The 19,296-nt window shown below is 41.4% G+C and overlaps 1 protein-coding gene across 2 annotated transcripts in view; it reads left to right on the top strand.

Moving 5' to 3' along the window:
• Positions 1 to 19,296, top strand: part of Celf2 (CUGBP Elav-like family member 2) — an 897,461-nt gene that overhangs the window by 432,950 nt on the left and 445,215 nt on the right. The gene's annotated exons all lie outside the window — the stretch shown is intronic.

The following is a 19,296-nucleotide window of genomic DNA, read 5'->3' as shown; positions in this document are numbered from 1 at the left end:
CCTAAGCTATCTTCCCAAGGGACACTATCTTCTCTGTTTGAGACCACATTTCTGATTTGCCTATGCAGTTCACCAGTTCGGCTAGACTGACTAGCCAGCAAGCTGCAGGGACTCTCCTGTCTCTGCCTCTCCAGCCTTGGGATTACACACATGTATTACCTACCATACCTGGCCATGGCATGACTATTGGGATCCAATTCAGGTCCTCTTGTTTGCAAAGCAAGCACTCACCTACCCTGCCCCTCAGTTCTTTTGCTTGACTCTTTGCTTAATTTCTGCTTTCTTCTATTTTCTATTTTCTATACAGGACATTTTTAACACGAAAGTGCTTGCTTTCCTGCAAGCTGTCACTTCCGTATGTTGCCTTGGGTGCACGTATTCATTGACACTGGTATTTCAGTGAACCCTTAAGTGCATTTCTTTGTTACATTCTTCTTTATGTTCTGGCCATATCTGATTTCTCTCATTTGTATTTTTTGTTTCATAAGCTTCACACAGCCTTGACATTTTAAAAGAATCTCTCACTTGGTAATCTGCAGATTTACACATGAGGATAGTGGTGGTGATGATAATGCAAACAAATATGGTGGACTTAATTAGTAGCATTTCACGTATTGATACACATAATCTCCATACACAGTATTGACAGATTGTGCATTTTAAGGTGCGGAGCCAGAGTTGCACAGATGAGGTATGTAATGCGTGGAAGGGCTGTGGTGTAATGTCACATAGTGTGTGTGTGGTGGGGACATCAAGCCTGTAAACAACTGCGTGATGGCCAAGCTCTCCACCACTGAGCTACATCTCTAGTCACTGAATTTGATTTTTAGCCCAGAAATTTGGTTTACAAATGCCCATACTTAGCCACAAACCCCTAACTGTGGATAGTGTGTTATATAAACTATAATTTAAGAGGTTGAGGAGCTAGCTCAGTTGACAAGGTGCCTGTGTTGAAAGTACGACCGCATGCATTTGCTCTCCACTAACACTGCAGGAACGGCAAACATGGTGGCCGGGGAGCCCGCAACAGGAGGATCCTCGCAGCTCACTCGCCAGTCAGTCTAGCCTGATTGGTAAGCTCTGGGTCGTTGAGAGACCCCGTCTCAAGAAAGGTAGCTGGCATTGCTGAGGTTGTCGTCTGGCCTCCTCATGCACATGCATCCACACGCCCACATGTACATGTTTTCAAACATATACATTGTTGAGTCTATGGAACATTGGGTCTACTACTTTATGCTAATGCCTTTTCATTGTTGTTCTGATTAGAACCTTTAGTGTGACATCAACCCTTTGACTACACTTTTTCCTATTGTGTTGTATTGTAGGCACAGTGCGGTGCATCGGATATCTAGAAATAATCTTTTGAGAGCTTTATGAATTCATTTCAAGTAATCTGTAGCACTCACTAAAATTGCACACATAAATCTCAAAAAGTTATAAATGATTCAAGTTACAGAACTGAAGCTTCATGCCTGGTGTAAAAAGGAAATCCTACAATGTGTGACAACATGCGTGAGCCTTCAGGACATGATGCTGAATGAATGAAGCCAATCACTTGGAAGTAAAACAAACCGGGCATGGTTATGCCCATGCCTCTTCTTGTGGGCCTCACATTCACACTGTGCTTTGTTCTTTCTCCTCACTCTTCAACAAAGACAGACTTGTCTATGCCCAGCCAGCGTTCATCTCCCGATAGCTTCATCTGTCCTCAGAGCAAATGAGACTGTGAGAGCCCCTTTCTCAGGTCTGAAGTTGGAGAGCAAGCTGTGTGAACACCACCCGGAATTTCTGCTACCTAATACTTACTTACCTGGCACGAATCTACTTGATAGACTGTCAGAGGTTTGGGTGTGACTGAATTTTATTATTTTCTTTTTCAATTTGATGCACCTATTTTGTCGGCAGAAATTTCTCCAAACGATTAGTTTGCAATTGATAGATATCTAATCAAACGCTCCTGCCCTTCAGCATTTATTTTTGCTCTGTGTGTGTGTGTGTGTGTGTGTGTTACAGAGAGAGAGAAAGAAAGAGAGGCAGAGAACGGGTGTATGTGCTGTGTGTGCTCATGTGTGTGAGTGTTTGCATGTGACTGCCACTCTGCATGTGTGGAGGTCAGAGGACAGCTTTGGGGTGCTGCTACTCACCTTTCGCCTCCTTTGAGGCGGGGTCTCCCATCAATCGCACCATATTCATGGCAGGATCACAAAGGCTGCCAAAGCTTCTGACTTTACTCCAGGTCTGAGGACCTGAACTCAGGTCCCAATGCTTGTGCAGAGCCCCTTTGTTCACTGAACCATCCCGTCAACCCTTACCCTTCTTACCGTGTCGTTAAGAACATTGAAGGGAAACGCGCAGAAAGTGAAGTCGGGCCTGGTCCGCACCGTCCTGAAGCTGACAAGAGATCGCTGCCACCTTTGCTTCTCTGCTTTTCTGATGCTCCCTCCCGCCAGCCCCTGTCACCAGTGTTCACCTTACAGCTCAGTACCGCTTTCAGTTCCGCCTCACAAAATAAGGCAATTAGCCGAGGAGAGAGGTTTGAAAGCCTCCATGAGAAAGAGAAAGGAGAGAAAGCAGAAAGCACCGACTCCCTGGAGTGGCCCTGGTCCAGTTTAAATCACGGTAGACTAACAAAGCTAGATGCGGTTTCCCTCACAGTTTGTTTTCTTAAATTCATCTCCTCTCTGTCATTACTTTGACCACAAAGACAAAGTGTTCTGTCGTCACCAAATTACTTGCCCAGTCAGGGAAAGACATTTATATTGGTTTAAACCTCATTCAGCTATGAAAATGTACCCTTTCTTTCTCATGAAACTCAATTCATTATAGGAAATTCTCACTGGTGACATGAGCAAATGGAATTATCCCATTGGGTTTTGCTGCTCTAAAGAGCAACCCCTTCACTGATGAAAGAAACCATACTATACTAAGGGAAGAAAAATGTTATACTGAATGACAAGGATTTCTCGTGGGAATTTTCTTCCTGAAGGTTTTCTTGTGATTTTGGCCCCTGATACTTAAAGTCCATTTTACTATATAACTACCTCAAATTTTAAGGCATCAGATGAAAACTACCAAGTTCTTGAAAGGACATTAGCTTTGGACCCTTTGAGGGCTCACCTAATGCAGCCTCAAGCCATGTGTATTCTGATAAATGGTCATGTGACTGTAGAATAAAGCTCATTTGCCCCTGGTTTCAATGCTCTGGACATAAGGGAATTTCAAAAGTACTTTTTGCCCTTTTTCCTGTCTTTTGACATGTTAGACAGCTTAGTTCTGGGAGTTAAAAAGAAGAAGAAGAAGAAACAGAGTATTTTCATTTTTAATATATTATAACCAATACTGTGGCATTCTGCTAGTAACAGACATGCTCACTCTTTCACATGTAATATGCATATCGATTTTATTTTTCAGGAGATATATCCCCATAAATCTTTGTAAGTTTAACTACTGACTAGAGAAGCATATACACACATATTAAAAAAATCTGCAGGAAAATAATGAGATTCCATGTTAACTGATCTTTATTGTATTTATTTCCAGCTCTAAGACTTCTGCCATAGAAATTGAGCCTTTAAGAAATAAAATTTGAAAACCACAGTATTTTTCATGATCCAAAGTTCCATATCCTATATTATAAGGGGAGAAATGTTTTATTCAAGCAGTAATTCTGAGATTCCGCAGCACGTCTCGCAGGCTCTTGTTCAGAATGTGTGCTCGGCGCATAAGCTGCGCTCTTTGTTCTTTTCTCTGAGTGCTACCAGCCCTCTTCATGGATGCTGCAGCTAAGAATAGCACGTGCACGCTCCTTCCAGGTACTACCCACCCTCACGAGGTGTCATTCACAAAGTCGCTGGCAGAGCAGTGTGACAGTGTGTCACAGGAGGTGCTTCCAGAGGGGGTGCTGTGGTGGGCCCCGCTGCTGTGGCTGCAATGCCCTTGAGTATTGAGGTGTCCGAAGTTTACCTCCAGCGTGGAGGGTATGGAGGAGAAGGAGAGGCTAGACCACCTCTCATGAAAAATGCATCAGTTTTCACCTTCAAGACAGCAGGTGTTTTGGTTTGTTCCAGAACATTTTCTTCCTGCTGCCAGTGATGAAGAAAGGACAAGTTGGCTAGGCATTCTGATTCTCCTCCTCTCTTTCCGTCGCCTACTACTCCCCTTCCCTCTCCTTTCCCCTCTGTGGTCCCTTTCTCCTTTCTCCTCTTCCCCTTCCTCTCCTCCCCTTCTTCTACCCCCTCCACTCCACTCTCCATCTCCTCCTACCCCAACCTCAGTTACTTTCTCATTTCTGGGACAAAATACCTGACCAGAAGTAGCTTGTGAAAAGAAAAGGGTTTAAACCAGAAGCAGGTTATGGATGGAAAGGGGTTTACTTTGCCTCACAGTTCCCAGGGGTAGAGTCCACCATGGCATGAAAGGCATGGCAGGCCACAGAAGAAAGTCCAGGTCACCTCGTCACACTGATCGTCAGGAAGCAGAGAGAGAGAGAGAGAGAGAGAGAGAGAGAGAAGCAAGTGCAGTGGCCTGTAATACCCCAGCCTGCCTCCAGTGACACACTTGTCAGGCACGGTTCCACCTCTTAGAGGTCCCTTTCTGAACAGCACCAGCATTGGGACCAAATGTTCAAACACTGAAGTCCGTAGGGAATAGTCTACATCCAAACCACATCACTCTTCTTCTGCACCCTTCCTTCCTCTCCTTCTTCTTATCTTCTCCTCCCCACCATCTCCTCTCCTCTATGTTCTCCTGCTTGGGTCCCTCTTCCTGTGCTGTGGGCTCAGCCTGTGCTGTGTAGGTGAGCTCCCGTCCCCAGGTCTCTGGGGCTCGCTGGTGCTTGCGCTGGTGGTGGAGGAGGGGAGGCCGTGGATGGCGGCTGAAGTTCTCCTGCTGGTCCTCTTCCTCCGGAGCTGCTCCTCCGTTCTTCCCTGCAGTCCTCCCTTCAAGGTTCTTGACTTTGCGGAGACTGCTGTGAGTGGAGAGTCCCCTCACCTGCCTTTCCCTGCAGCTCAGGCTGAGCCTGGCATCTGTGGCCCTGCGGACCTGGTGCCGCTGCTGCTGGAGCCGCTTCTGCCTGCCTGTGTGGGCTCTGGATGCTCTGGGTCTCTGCTGCAGTTGATAATTTCTTATATACCTCACCGTAGAGTAGAAGAGTGTGTTTTGCTGAGTGTGTGTGTGTGTGTGTGTGTGTGTGTGTGTGTGTGTGTGGCCTTTTTTTTGTGGCTTTTTCTCCCCTAGGCTGCTTTGGTGAGGTTCCTATGCTGCCATCTTAATGGGAAGCTCCTCTATGTTCTCTTTCTCCTTCCCCCACTCATTCCTTCTCTTCCCCACCTGCCCCCAGATCTCCTCCCTTTCCGTCATCCCTCTCCTCCCGCCTATCCTTGTACCCCTCCTCCCTCTGTCTGTCTGTCTCTCTCGCTCCCTCTCTTCCCACCCATTCCTTCTTCTTGGCAGAAACTACTTGGGAATATGGATTATAAATCTTTGAGAAACCTCACAGTCCCCTTCTCATGCTCCTTTCATACTGACGGGGGAGCACAAACACCAAGCTGAAAAAACCAGCAAGGCCCAGGGAACCATCACATCCGGGGTATCCTCAGACTCTCAGATCTCCACGTTAATGCCTCCAGGAAGAGCACATAGCCGAATAGGACTTTAGAGACAACTTCAGCTATGTATTTCCCAGTGGTTGGCTTGAGAAAGTAGACTTTTTCCCATGCCAGCTACCATCAGAAGTGGATGTGACAATTCTCACTCCCATTCCAAACATATCCACAAACCACCATTAGTGCTACAGTGCTTTTAAAGACTGCAGATCCAGGTCTGAGGTTCACCCAAAACTGAGTGAGGTTGGGCTCTCAGAGCTCCTGGTACACTTCCTTATGTCGGAAGTCAAGTCCTCCCTCAGGCATGATGGCACACACCTTTAATCCCAGCACTCGGGAGGCTGAAGTAGGAGAATCGCCAGAGACTGCATAGTGAATTCCAGGTTAGCCTGGGCTAGAGCAAGACTCTAACTTAAAAAGAAAAAAAAGCAAAAAGACAATCACCAGTAAGTCCTGCCCTTTAGGTATTGCACATGTGCTACCAGTTTGGCCAACCATACTGCACATGCACACACGCGTACACACACACACACACACACACACACACATGCGCTTTAGCCATCACTTGGCTTCACTCCATTTCTATAATGCATCTTTACTTACAAGTTCATAATCAGTGATTCATGGTTTCCTGAACCCAAAGAAATCTAAGTAAGCCAAACCCAAAGTTGCCCTCTTTCTGGCAGATTTACCAACAAAATATCCTGCACCAACCCTATTCATTTTTTTGTTGCACACCCTGGTGTGTGGTTGGGGTCCATAGCCTATGACTTGGGGTTCTTGGTCCTTTTGTGCCAACGATCACCTGCACGCATTCCTGTGTGTCTTGCTCTTCACTGTTGCATTCTTTGCCCATTGGTCCAAACCTGCCATGATGTAAGCACTAAGTGCATGGTTTTTAACGTCACTTTTAACATATTTCTTGGGTGGGGGAGATAGCTCAGCCTGTAAAGTACTTGTCCTAAAATCATGAGGACATGAGTTTGATCACCCCAAATCCAAAATAAGAAAAATGTTAGATGTAGTGGTGAATGCTTATAATCCCAGTTCTTGGGAGCCTGAGACTAGTGGATCCTTGACACTCACTGACCAGCCAGTCTAGCCTACTTGGCAAGATCCTGACAGACCACGTCTCCAAAAAGAGTAGACAGTGCTTGATAAATGACACCCAAGGATGTGCTCTGGCCTCCACATGCAGGTACACATATGTTCATGCGCACTCACATACTTGCACACATATGAACACATATGCACACAAATAAAAAATGATATGTCTTTACAGATCATATAAGTTTCTGCTTCACACAAAGGTATGCAAGAAATATTTTCTAGGGCTGCTAAAAGGTAAAACAAAATACCGAGTTATCAATGGTAGAGCATTGCTCTTAAAAATTAAATGAGTGTTTATCATAAATGCAGTGCCTGAAATGAGTCTTTAAAGTGGCCGGAAGCTAACACAATGCAAGACTTTTCTTATAGTGAAGGGTTATATAATGAATGTCATTTTATTCCTTCAGATGTAGAGAAACAATTACATAAAAGACTCTTCATTCCTGAGTCTTTAGGGAAGAGTGCACTTCCTTGCTTACTCCAGTTTCCAGAGGCCCTGCCCATTCCTTCACGTGCAGCCTCTTCCTTCGCTTGCAAGATGGCTCTGCTCACGTCTCTCCTTTGCTCCGACGCTGCTCCCATTGCCACACCCCCACTGCTGTGCCGGTTTCCTCTGCCTCTTCCTTCCGCTTAGAAAGACCCTCAGGTTAAATCAGGAAGATACTCTCCTCACCTTGAGATGCTTGCCTATTATATCTGAAAAGTCCCCCTCACCAAATAATGTAGTATATTCACCAGTTTTAGAGAAGAAGACAAGGGGATCTCTGAAGGATCATTACTCTTCCTATAATGTCTCATGATAGCAAAAAGAATTCATCCTTCCCCAGGTATTCCCATGATTAAGACAGATCATTGTGACTATATATATTTAATCTGTCTTCATGTATATATATATGTGTATGTGTATGTATATATATATATATAATATTTTTTCTAATGTTCCATCCAGGGACATTTTCTTCCTTCCTTAATTTCCTTCTACCTCATTCTTACCACCCTCAGTTGTGTTTTTTGTTTTGTTTTGTTTTTTTTTTTGTAGGCATGTGTTGATTCTCTACTAAATACCAGGCAATTATTTTAGCCCACACTAAGGATAACAACAGAAGTTACTTGATCTTTTTTTCTCTCTTTGATTTCTCAAGCAAAGCTATTGTGATAAGACTCACCCAACAGCCTTCTGAAATTCAATATGTGAACCCTTCATAAACAAGTTTGTGCTTATTAGTTTTGAGCATCTAAACATCCAGATTGAGAAAAAGCGTAAACGGAGATAATGCCCTCTTGCTACCTATGCTTGTTGACAGGTAAGATTGTCACAAAGTGTCTGACAACTGAGCAAGTGCTGACCGTGTGTCTGCATTTAAAAAAAGGAAGTGAGTGATGACCTAAAAGCTGTGAGCTGTGTGAGGAAGGTGCTGCCGCCACATTGCATTTCTAGACAGGCTGGGATGGTGGCAAGATTTTTGTCTGGGTATCACAGCTTCCTGAATTTGCCCTTGAGAATGGAGGCATTGGCAATTCCTCCTTAAGCTTTAACCCCCCTGTTGCCAGGTCTGAAATAACTAGGGCCTGCAGAAGCCTAGAGCAGTCACTTCCCAGATTCGGAGCACTGATGTTAGTATTTCCTTTTCCCATAAACTCCACTTGTGGAATATGTAATGCCAATCCACCTTGCAAAGCCACCTGATAGGGGCACATCATCCCGTGAGCATTTCTGACAGTCAGTGTCACCACGTGTCTACGTTATCGCCCTCCTTTTTACAAGGAACCACAGATAATATGTGAAGCTCAGCTGTGATTAATAGGACATTTCCCCCATTGACTTCCCTGGGTACCAGCCTGCTAGGAAAAATGTGCTTGTTGATAAATCTCATGAGATAAGAGCTGTGTTATGTAAGCAGTCTGGGCAGACATTCCCGTGCATATTATTATGACAGGGTGGTACTTTGCAAAGTTCAATTTAATCGACTAGGTCGCTTGTCCAATTGATTTTTGCTTCTTTAGGATGAGAATAACAAATACTGATAAGGCTGAAACTCATGCATACCTGATAGAATGATCTGTTTGCTGCTCATATATTTATTTTTATAGCCACTTGCAGAATATTGTCCACACTTTGAAAATATTTTCTGAAAGTAAGAAGGGTATAGGTTTTTGTAGAGATCATTTTTTTGTGTGTAAGATTCACCCTACCACGTAGATCAGCATGTTGAGATCTTTATGAAAGTAAAAAGGATAAAGGTTTTTGTAGAGCTTTTTTGTGTGTAAGATGCACTCTGTCATGCCCCCTTTATCAACTCTAATCTGTGATCAATGAACTTGTGTCTTGAAGCCACACAGCAATGTCAACAGCCCCAGACTTGTCAGAGTGGGGGTTTTCTCATGTTTCCATGTCATTGCTTGAACTACTTCTGCCTGAGGCCCATTTTTGGTAACTTCCTGTTTCATCTTAAGGCCCATAACAAAAAGTCATCACCAAAATTAGTGAAAAGCTCTTTCCTGAAATCATCTAGCACACTGTAGACTCCTCCTACTGTAATTATTTGTTAATATCTACAATCATAATATATAACAAAAATAAGAATATTTAGGGACTGGGCTCAGTTGTTAAAGTGCTTGCCTTGCAAGTGTGAGGACCTGAGTTTCATCACCAGAACCCACACAAAATAGCTGGGCATGGTGGGGTACGCTTGTCATCTTAGCACTAGGGAGATAGAGGCAGCCATCTCTAGGGCTCCCTGGCCAGTCAGTCTGGCCTACTCAGTGAGTTCCAGGCCAGTGAAAGACCCTGTCTCAAAAGAAATGGATGGGACATGAGAAAGGACACTCAATATTGTCCTTTGGTCTCTACACACACGTGTGTGTATGCTCACTTTACACACACTAACATGCACACACATACACATACACAAAACAGCAACTTATAATAGTATAATTTGTTGCCCCTATAGATGGTAAGCTTCTTGGGGTGGGGACCATGTCTCTTTCATGTCTGTATTCCTGCCCTGTCCTGCCCAAACAAATCATGGGCTTCAGTGAGTACTTATTAAATAGTTAATTTGTGCCCAAAGTGACAGTAACTAGTCAAGAGACAGTCCAACACACTCCTTTATATTTCTTTTCTAATGAAAAAAATGTAAAATTCTTAATGTAAAAACCTTCTCAGATGATGAAAGCAGGAACTGCGAAACTTAAAATCCTCTAATATAAAATGTTCATGTGGGTAGATCCAAGAGAGAAGAAACTAAACCTCAGGGATTTTCACTCTGAAATCCATGGATTTGCTTTCTTGTTGTTTTCACCTCTTCCCAGTAATTCCATGTGATGGAGGCATTTTGCAGGGGTTAATCTACACGTAATGAAGTTTCAAAGAAATCATATACTGTACTCTACTCATGGGGCTCTGGGCTTTTTCTTCTCTAGGCAGCATGGTGCAAAAGTGATAAACAAGCTGATGTTTATCGCTGAGGGTAATACCTTTGCCCCTCATGCAAGAGTATATTATTGTGAGTGGTTTCTTTGTTAATATTGGAGAGTTTTGCAAAACACTAGAGGATATCTGATCACCAGAGATGTGATCCAAGTGAAAGTTTTATTTCAGAAAACCACTGATGGTATCTGACCCATGTCTGTCAGTCTGTCCTTTTATTTCAAATGAAAGTAGTGGGCAAACACCCAGACATGGCTGGGCTTGGGCACTGCTATTTCTTAGCCCTGCCTCTGCTACCATATGCGGCCGGCTGAGAAGCACTCCCTCCCACAGCCTGGAGCAGGTCGCAGCAGACCCATCAAAATGACACAATAGTACGCAATTCGCCTAGAAAGAACTCTCTTCTTCCTTGATGAATGTAGCCTTCTATATATGCGATAAATCTGGAGAGGTTAGAGGTAGGAGAACTCTACGTGAACGTTGATCAACGTTTAGCTTAGTCTTATAGCTTCAAACCCCAAGTATAATATGGTATAGTTCTGTGTACAGAATTGCAAGATGTAAAGAAGGAGCCTAAAAGAGCTGGGTGATAACAATTAAGGGCAATTGCTTTCAAAGGCTGCTGCTCAGGTTCAATCCCCAAGCTACCCACATAAGCCAGACACAAATGTGGCACAATACCTGGTGTTCATTTGCAGCAGCAAGATGCACTAGAGTGCCCATAGACAGACAGAAAGACAAACACACACAACAAAATGTGTTTAAAAGAGAAAGTGAAGTTAAAGAGATGAGGTACTCTTTCCCATAACTCCACTGTTGGAATTTTGATGTTATATAGATATGGTTAGTACTCTTCGCATTTTTCTCTCTACTTCAAAATGAGGGTAAAATTAATAGCCAACAGCAATGATAATAATTATGTTCCAAGCTCCAAGAAGAACCAAACAACTACCATCCAAATTTCTGAAAATCCGTAATATTTCCATATGGTGTTCTATCTAGTCTTGCTCAAGAATGACTTATTCACATCAGGGATAATGAGGTATGTTGGAAAGACCACAGATGTGAGGCAGCATGTTGTTTCCATCATTTATGAGCCACATCATCTAGGCCAACTTATGAATGTAATGGAAAGATGACAACACTTTGTTAAGTAAAAACCTAATATAAAAATCAGCTTGTTATTATGTTTACTATAACTTTATCACATCACTGATTGTTTTAACCCCTCCTCATTAATGTAGATACATTTTTGTTGTCTGAAAGCTATTTTCTTACTTGTAAAAAAAAGCATTTGAAGCTGAGTCTCTGTCTGTTTTAGAAGGTAAGTTGTTCACTAGGAGAGGTGAATTTGGGTTTGGGTTACTCTCCCTATCGGTACACAATGTGGTGTCTCCCACTTCTACGATACAGAAGAAAAAGAATGCAATTCAAGAGACAGCGTATAGTAGTGAGAGTTAACATTCAAGGATGCCTTCTCTATCTGTCTGTTTCTCTCTTTATCTCTCATTTCTTAAACATTAGACATATTCCAATTTTCCTCTCTCACTCTCTTAGTTAAACGTATTTCCAAAAGAGTAGACATAATATATTTCAAGTAAGAACAAATGTAAATAATTTTGTATGCTCTGTTTAAGACTACTCAGATTCCGTTCCCTGTACATTTTTTTGTGAACAGCTGGGAGTAGACTCTTGCAAACCCTCAATACAAATCCCTAACCAAAGGAACTCAGTACAGAGCACTCAGTAACGTAACTATTCCTGTAGTTAAACTTCATGGGAGAATTTCTACTTCTTCCTTTAAAGAAATGGAGAGGGTGGGAAGAGAGGGGAATTTTAAAAGTGGGAGGTGTAGGGAAGGGGAGAAAGGAGAGAGGAGAGGAAGGATGAAGAGAAGGATGAAGAAAAATAAGGAAGGAGATGGATGAGGGGCCAAATATAAGAGAGAGGAGACAGCATAAGTATTCCTTCTATGTGCCAGATATAGCACTAGGTATTTGGTTATTTTGCTTCCTGTCATTTCTCCCCTCAACAACCTAAGAGGGACGTGTAGTACTTCTCATCTTAAGGTGCACAAGCAGCAGCTGTGACAGTTGACATAATTTGCACTACTTTTAAGAGGTAGAGCTGGGCTTCCACCCGTATCTGGCTTCAGGCCTCAGTGCATTCCACTGCACAATGGTGCTGTCTCTTTATTTATTAGCTAGGCTAACAGAGACTGGATTTACAGGGCAACAGGCCCTTGAGGTCATATCACCTCCAGCTTCCAGTCTCAGGCCTGTCCCTTCCTCTGTGATTCTGAAGAGCCTGTTGATTTCTCAAAGCCTGTTGTTCCATCCACAAAGTGTTGTTAGTATTGGGCCATCAATCCTCACAGGGTCTTTAGAGATCCAGATGCACAGTGTACACTAAGTACTAGACAAACAGGAGGCTTGGCATCTATTCTCTTTTGTGTGGAGTTATTTATCAGGCTTATTCTTACAAATGCTTCTTTTAAAGATTTTGTATTATTTTAAGACATGGACATTAGTAAAAGACAGGGGCAACTCAATTATTAAAATCTTTGTTTAGAAACTAATTAAAAAATTCAATGATTTATGCTTGGTTTTGTGGTCATTGTTGATAGCTTGCCATGAACGGGCAATCCCTTGCCCCAGCCTCCAAATTACAGGTATTTGCCATCAGACCTAGCTTTTTGTTACTTTTTAAAAATCCACGTTTGAGTACAAGATATAGTATGAAAATAAGTAAAGGAATATGAACTTGCTAAGCACTCACATGGTTTCTAAGACATGTATAAAACCACAATCACAGACTGAACAGAAAGCCTTCCTAGGGACCATGTAGGTGAAATCACTTGTCCAAGGTCATTTATTCAACTAGAGGCCAGGGTCCTAGAGTTCATTTCTGTGATCTTTAAGACTCGTCTTCCCATCTCCTGGTCCTAATGCTGAACACATACTGGGATTTAGAATGAGAACTCTTCAAATCCCTTCCATGCACAAGGGAAGACAGCTTTTTTTGTTCCTCTAGTTGGACATATTCACCATAAATCATTTTATTTTTAAGACAATTTCAACCATAAAGACTAGTATTAGTCATCACAAATTATTACTATTCTTAACCCAAGCATTCTCATAAATGATGTTGATATTTGCTTTACATCGTAATATAAGTTCCAATTTTGGCTTGAAGTATTTGAGATTCATAGCAAGTTTAGATAAGTCCTTCCCCTAGTCTGCCACCAAGTTCTGCATGTTGCTACAACTCATAGAGGTGGGGCCAATATCATACCTACATCTTATGGCTCTTACATGGAGAAGAACATTGGGTATCAACATCAAAAATATGAAGACCTAAAGATGATTTTTAAATTTATTTTTACCTTTGTGTGCACATGAATGCATGTGCATATGTGAGTGTGGAGCAGACAGTCCATGGCATATGTGTGGAAGTCAGAGGACAACCTCTGGCATTGGTCTTCACCTTCCACTGTTGTTTGAAGCAAGGTCTCTTTTTGTTCTGTGTATGTCAGACTAGCTAGCTGGCAAGCTTCCCATACTCTTCCAGTCTCTGCCTTCTATCTTGACTTAAATGTGCTGAAATTATAGATGTGCACTGTTACGTCCGCCTCACATGAGTTCTAGGAATCTTAACTCCGTTACTCACACTTGCACAGGAGGCACTTTTCCCACTGGGAAATCTCTTCATTCCTGAAGATAACATTTTAAAATATTTATTTATTTGACAAAGAGAAATAAGGAATGAGAGAGAGAATGAATGGTCGTGCCAGGGCCTCCAGCCACTGCAAATGAATTCCAGATGCATGTGCCACCTTGTGCATCTAGCTAATGTAGGTCCTAGGGAATCGAACCTGGGCCCTTTGGTTTTGTAGGCAAATGCTTTAACCACTAAGTCATCCCTCCAGCCATGAAGATGATTTTTTGTTGTGTTTGTCAAGGAGAGTTGGGCCTATCGTGCCTTATTCTCAGGCAGAGATAACAGTACCAGAAAGGAGAATAGAGAAAGAGACAAAGAGGAAAATGTTGGTATCATTTTTTTTTTTATCTTCCTTCTTTTCCTTATTTTCCTGTGATTGTTTCTTCTTCACTGTGTGCTTTCTGACACTGACTCCCTTGGACAGCCTGGGGAACATTAGAACAGAGCATTCTAACATTTTGCTTTGAAGCATGGATTAGAATTAACTGCCCTTTAAATACAGCAACAAATTAATCCAACACAAATTCCGAGGAGGGAGGTCAGTAAACTTCTTCTTACTTCATAGATGCAGGGGATTTCACACAGAGACACAAGAGAGGGTAAATTACTTGCTCAAGGCCACACAGCAAGTTACTGAGAAGCTTGGGAGCAATTACACATATAGAAAGATCTTAATTATGTGAGCCCTGAGATTTTAGAAGTGTTATGATATCTGAAGCACCCAACAGTTACTCTGCAGTCCCCGCAGTTGCCACACCAACGGTCATGGGCTAACAACTGAAAACTGAGAATCGGTAGGAGTAGAATGAAAGACTTACACTCTTATAAGAGTCCAACACCACTAATGTGTTCTTGTGCAGTGTACACTGTCTCTAACACCTTGGCCTTGGTCTACTCCTTAGGGTTCCCAGAGCAAGTCCAGTCAAGGAAAATAGTAAGTAGTGGGTGTTTCCCTTGATTTTTAAAATCACTGAGGGTTCTTAGACCAGAATGACTACCAACTATAACAGTAGTGAATGTGGATCAGAACCATTAAGATAATTTTAACTACAAAACGTGTTTTAACTTGACTCCTATAGGATTTAAAAACAGTCCAGGTGATGGATTTTTCACTTGGGAGCCAAAAGAATTTGAAGTAATTTCAGAAGCTTACCAGTTGGGGCCAGAGGCCATATCTTGCAGTACAAAGAGAGATAAAATAGGAGCTTTAAAATAGATTTATAAAGAGCTAAATCAAATAAAATTGGAGCTGGAGCACAAAAGTTGGTAGCATGTTACTGGATTTCCTAAGATGAATCATCTGGCCAGTTCAATAGTGCCGACATGATGGGGTTAGTGTGATGTCTCAAACTGCTTAGCTTGGATATTGTAAGTAGCCTGACCACATAGTGAGATTCTCAGAGTAACTTGATTTTTATGGTATTGCTCTGAAGTGTATCTTCTTCATTAAAAACTCAGACATAGGACGGCCTAACACATAATGTAGAAACTTCTCCAGTAGAGAGACATCACATGTATAGTCTATATTGCCAACTTACAATTATATCAGTAAGCCTGATTAATGGGCAATTGAACATAAAAGTGTTTGTGAACATAGAATATATATATTTAACTAGGAGTAATCTATTGTGATCAAATATAAAATGTGACACCTTATTTTTTTTTAATTGAAAGCAGACAGTCTGTGATGTTTAATGTCTTAACTGGCACCAAGCCAGTCCACAAACTTATTCAGTACTGCAAGCCACCTGTCAGCCACTGATGATGAATGCACTGAAAATAATAGTATGGTTTCATTTTCTGTTTATAACCTGGAAGATATCTGTCTACTTAGAGACCCAACGCTATGTTGTAAACAACGAATTCCTCCTTCATTGCTCACTCCTACAATCTCCAGGACAGACACTGAAGTAAAGTAGTAATAAGAGTCGATGAAGTTTGGGTATTAAATATGGTAATTACTATACACATGACACTATACTAGAGATGTCACAGTAAATACTTTTGAGTCCAGTCTTTTCATTTTACCGATGAGACACTATGGTACAAAGGTGAAGTGAGCTACTTAACATCACACAGCTGGTAGGTAATGGAATTAATATGTGGACCCAGACATTTGAAGTCCCAAACACACATTTGAAGTCCCAAACACATATTATCCTGCCACCTACTAACATCCTGCATGGACTTACCCTGTAAAGACATTTTCTCCACAAAGAGGTACTTATCATCTTGATAGGAATTTGACAGTGAATTTTACCACCCTACATATTTTTATCTTACCTATAATTGTGAAATTTACTTCCTACTGCAAGAAAATTTTCAAAGAATTTCTGCATCTTGACAAGCTAGAATATTAGCAACTGAATTATTTACACTTTGATATGATAAAAAAAAAAACATGACAATGATCACACATTGAATATACTCATTAAAAGCATTAAATAAATTAAACATATCTTTGAAAACCAAAATAGTTTGCAAGGCATTGGGTACCAGATAATAAAGGACAATAATCTTTCAGAAAGGGGAAAACAAAGGAAATTATCTATAAATTGATCCTATTTCTATTCTTCCTTGTTTTTAAAAAAAATTATATCACTTATGTACATATATAATATATCTGCACATACATTATATATGTGAATATATATTATATGCATGCAATATATATAGGGTGCAGTATAATAATTTGGTTTGATATAGCACTTCCCTGTTTGAGGGTTTCCAGACCACGGCTCACACATCATGGGAGGATAGGAGAAGAGGGAACTGGTTGACTCTTGAGTTGAGGAGACAAACTGACAATTCAGTAGTGAGTGGGTCAGAATCACCAAGAGAGTATCAGTGATCGAAGAGCTATACAGAGTAAAAACACCAGAGAGCTGCAGCAAGGCCCTTTCCAGTACTTGCTTTAATATTTTAATACTGATCAATATATACACTTGTAAAGAAACTGTTGGAAACTGAGGAGAAAACCACTGGAAAGGGTGTGAGGTCACAGGCACTGGTGCTCCTACAGAGCTGAGCAGAGAGCCTTCTCCCACAGCCTGATGGAAGCACTACTGGATTCATGGGGATGACTGCAGTACACAGAGGGTCTTGCTAATCGTAGCTAAGGTATGATTTTTGGGAGAAGTGATGCTGGGAAAATCTCTAATAATAATGTGGAAATGGCTGTGGAATTGAGTAATGGGTGGAAGCTGGAAGAATTTTGAGGCACTTGCTAGACAAATCCTAAGTTGCCTTGAATAGATCATGGGCAAAAATGTGGGAACCAAAAAGGATTCGGGAAAAGGCTCAGAAGGAAGTGAAGAAAGACTCTCGTCATCTTGGAAAATGCTTATGTCATGGTGAACAGAATAGCGGCAGAAATTTAAACATGCCAGGTGCTTCTCATGAAACCTCAAAAAATTATCTTGTCAGACACTGAAGAAAGATAATAAGCATGGCTTGTGGAGTTTAATGTTTGGTGGAAAACTTACAACATGAGCAATGAACTTGGGTATTTAGAAAAATGTAGAAAGTACAATGTAGTATCTTCTTGCTGCTTATAGTAAAAAGAAGGAGGGAAGAGATCCATGAACTAACGGACTGAAAAGCAAAGACTAACGAGCATCTGATGGTTTGGAAAGTTCTCAACCTATCCGAAGAATGTGCTGTGGAGACAGGGCCAAGGGTGTGGCTGGAAAGACCGTTGCTGAAGAGATTAGGCATATGACTCAAGGGTTCAGCCATCTCAGCAGAAGCCAAGAATAGAGCTGAGTTATCCAAGAAGGATCTGAGACAAATGTAATGGCTTGAATCCTCAGACTTACACAGAAGATCAACAAGTTTGGGGGGACAATCCCCTAAGCAGAAACAGTTGCAGACAGGGACAGGATGGAATGAAAGAAGTCTATCACATGGGACTTCTAGATTTCTGCAGGCAGGTAGCAGGCCTATAGAACCACTCAATTGCAAAGAGGTTATATCTTTTAAAGAACAGAAAGAATTGCTTCAAAGGCCAAGCTGAAGGGACAAGTACCAAAGTGGTTTCGACAGGCCTAGGAGCTAGCTTAGTCTCAGAGGGGATGGTGGACTGAGTCACAGATAATTATAATGAAACTTTTAAAAAATCATGCAAGTGTCTACTGAGTTGTGAATTACTTTAGACCAATGATCCCTGAATTTATTTATTTTTTCTGCATTTTAGAATTGGTTGTGTATCATATGACTGACTCAGCATTGCATATCAGATGCAGACAGGTTGTTTGCTAGTATCACAGATGGGCAGTAGTTTTCCCAGACTAGGCCATCCTCAGACCTCAGCTATGGCTACCATGTGTCCACGATGACTGGGAGTGTCCTAAGCTGATGCTCCTCAGAGAGAGACCGTGGAAGTGCTGAGAGCTTAACTTTGAACTTCTGGTCTCCGCAACTCTGAAAAAACGAAGCTTGGTTACCCCATATCATGCATTTTCTGATATTGTCTTGTAGCAGGCATAAAAATAACAAATACATAGGGCTGGAGAGATGACTCAGCAACTAAAGTTGACTGACTGCAAAGCCTAACTGCCTGGAGGTGAATCCTCAGTACCTACGTAAAGCCAGATGCACAAAGTGGTGCATGCATCTGGAGTTTGTTTCAGGACAAAGACAATTAGCAAGAATAAAGGTCCTTTGATATTGATAAAGGAAACAGTTTATCAGTTTATGCAGCAGTCATAGTAATCCTGAACTTAAAAAAAATATATTTTATTTGTTAAATTAGAAGCAGAGAGAAATAGGGAGAAGAGAGATACAGAGAATGGGCATGCCAGGGCCTCGAACCACTGTAAACAAACTCCAGATACACGCACCACTCTGTGCATCTGGTTTTATGTTGAGTATTGGAGAGTCAAACCCAGGTAGTTAGGCTTTGCAGGCAAGTGCCTTAATTGCTGAGCCATCTCTCCATCCTGAATCTTAAATTTATATGCAACTAATATTAACTACATAGATTTGAGATCCATAAAGAGAAAGGAAATACAGATAAATCCATAATAGTCAAATATTTCAACATTCTCTCCATAATTGAAAAAAACAAATAGATAAGAAACAAGAAAAGATTTATGACATTTGATCAGCACTTAAAAATTTTGATATAGTTGAAATTTATAGGACATTGCATCCAAAAACAGGACATCCACTATTTACAAGTGTCTATAGAACATTAACATTTAACAACAAAAAAAGACCATTCATACTCTGGGATACAATGTAAGTGTGAGTAAATTTAAAGACAGTTGAGTGATACAAAATATATAACTGACGAGAAAATTAAATTAAAAATTAATCAAAAGAAATCTCCAAATATTTGAAACTAAATTGACATGTTTCTAAATAATAATAAATCAAATGAGGGGGCTTGAGAGATAGCTGTATGGTTAAAGGCGCTTGTTTGCAAAGTAT

This window comes from Jaculus jaculus, chromosome 15 (genome assembly GCF_020740685.1).
Source record: "Jaculus jaculus isolate mJacJac1 chromosome 15, mJacJac1.mat.Y.cur, whole genome shotgun sequence".
In the NCBI taxonomy this organism is placed as follows: Eukaryota; Metazoa; Chordata; class Mammalia; order Rodentia; family Dipodidae; genus Jaculus; species Jaculus jaculus.
Note: the sequence above shows the minus strand (reverse complement) of the source record. Positions and strands in the feature narration are given on the sequence as shown.